At 37.6% G+C, this 2,224-nt stretch overlaps 1 protein-coding gene across 1 annotated transcript in view; it reads left to right on the forward strand.

The window, feature by feature from the left end:
* ZNF624 (zinc finger protein 624) overlaps nt 1–2,224 on the forward strand; it is a 115,497-nt gene that overhangs the window by 110,725 nt on the left and 2,548 nt on the right. The gene's annotated exons all lie outside the window — the stretch shown is intronic.

The following is a 2,224-nucleotide window of genomic DNA, read 5'->3' on the forward strand; positions in this document are numbered from 1 at the left end:
CTATGAGTCGGTGCCGACTCGATGGCACCTAACAACAACAACAACAACAAGGGCAAGAGGGGAAGTCCTGGAATCTTGTATGTGATGGAGACAAATATTTTCTTATCTTGCATGAATGGGAGGGGACTAGGTTTTTCCTTGCTGCATCCAGAACAACATAAAGACGTTGAAGTAGCAGTTTAAGTTCTTCTGTGGCTCTCCTAGTGCTAAGGAGCATAGTCACTGTATTTCTAAGCACGTCTACATACCATTCACTATTTACCTGTGGGAAGGGCAGGAGGGACTCTCATAAGCATTGAAGAGAAAAACTTACCTGTCTTACAGGAGTAGAAGAGGAAAATTTCTTCCTGTGGATCCATTTTATTGACTACCGTCAAAAAAATATTAAAACTTTCTAGTAACAGGAATTTCAGCAAAAGTTAAATTCCTGTATCCCTTTTCTATCCCTGGGGAGTGAATTCACTGTGTATATTTTGCAGCCTGGCTTCTGGCTTGCATGAGGGAATGGTGGGAGGGAATCTCATAAGTAATTGAGAGAAAGAGTCTTCTTACCTCAACCTTCCTATATGTCTTGGAGTGATCACTAGAGCTCTGAGTCCATCATCTCAAGTGAATTGCGCCCTTTCTTTCTTGTCCTTTGTTTTTTCTTGTGTAGGAGTGGAGATGCTAGACTGCCATCATTGGCATCTTGGATGTAGTAACCAGGGTTATTTTAAAGTCCATAGCTGATTCCTCAATTATTTAGATCCCTTGTAAGTCTGTTTCTCTTACCTGTTTTCTCGCTTGGTTTCCTTTCCTATGATTTTTGTCTCCTTGTATGCCAGTTTATTTTTGAGGAGCTATCAGGCATTTGAAGATTTGTGTTATAGAATCTTCTATAGAAGTTTAATTTTTGTTTTGCCAGGATTCCAGACTGTGGGCTCTCACAATGCTTAGTCATCTTAGTTCAATTATAAAATTTAATGAGCTGGATTTCAGGCCTTGAGTGATTTGGTCTATTCCCTATTTTCTCTTATTCTTAGAGCATAAAACTTCAGGGTTCCAGCCAAGTCATTGGAACTGCATGGTACCTCTCTTGGGCGATCCAGTGTTCAAATGTATTTTTTAAGCCTATCAGCTATTTTGTTGGTTTTTTTAATAGGCTTGGGAGATTCCTTTAAGGAAAAAAATCCCCTTTTTGGTTTCCTTCTCCTTGTTATTCTCTAAAACCTTGATTACTCTCAAAATCCTATAAAAACAGACTGTGGTTTCCCCAACTGTTTTCATGGTTTTCACCAAAATTATTCCTCCATATTGTTTGTTGTTAAGTGCCGTCGAGTCAGTTCCAACCAATAGCAACCCTGTGTAGGGTTTCTGAGAAGGTTCTGAGAACCTTGTGGTTCAAACCAACTTTGCAATACAATGCATTAACCCACAGCACCACACCAGGACTCCTTCCTACATATTATCCAGTGTGATCTTACCAAAATGCAACTTCCTCAAAAGTAAAAATGGCTACTTTCACTTTTTAATCCTTTTGCTAGCTAGTAATGACATTTAATTTCACTCAAGAGAGAGTTTAGCTTATATGTTAGTAAAGTGTCTGAAAGTGTGTTAAAAATCAACATTTCTAATTGGTGTATGGCAATGAAGGGTAAGCATTAAACTATTTGCCATAAGGCCAGTGGTTCAAACCCATCAGCTACTTCTTGGAAACCCTATACTGGGTCTCTGTGAGTCAGAATCAACTCGATGGCACTTAACAACAATTAATAAAATAGTAACTTTTCTACACCTTAAGGATATTCTATTATTTTTTAGTGAATTTTAAAGAAAATGTGTCTACTTCCTAAGTTCATTTTTATATTTTAAATTAGTTATTAGTTCCTTATTCTAGGTTGGAGTTAGACGTGTGTTTTCTGTAGCTTATATTCTGACAGGAAAAAAAAGTTTTTCATCAGCTATGGCAATAAAATGCCTAGAGAAAATAGAAATTAAATACTTTTAATGATAAAAAATAACAGTAACATCATGGCAGAAAAGGAAGAAATACTTGAGAGACTTAGATTCCGGGAATATCCTCATGAATGTATTTTCTCTAGAGAGGGGATAAAATCTCATTGAGTTTACTACTTTTGTTGTTTGCTCAACCAACTTCCCTTGTTGTTGTTGTTGTTAAGTGCCGTCGAGTCGGTTCCGACCCATAGCGACCCTGTACAGGGTTTCCGAGGGTGTAAATCTTTAC

Source organism: Chrysochloris asiatica, unplaced genomic scaffold, assembly GCF_000296735.1.
Source record: "Chrysochloris asiatica unplaced genomic scaffold, ChrAsi1.0 scaffold00346, whole genome shotgun sequence".
Taxonomy (NCBI): domain Eukaryota; kingdom Metazoa; phylum Chordata; class Mammalia; order Afrosoricida; family Chrysochloridae; genus Chrysochloris; species Chrysochloris asiatica.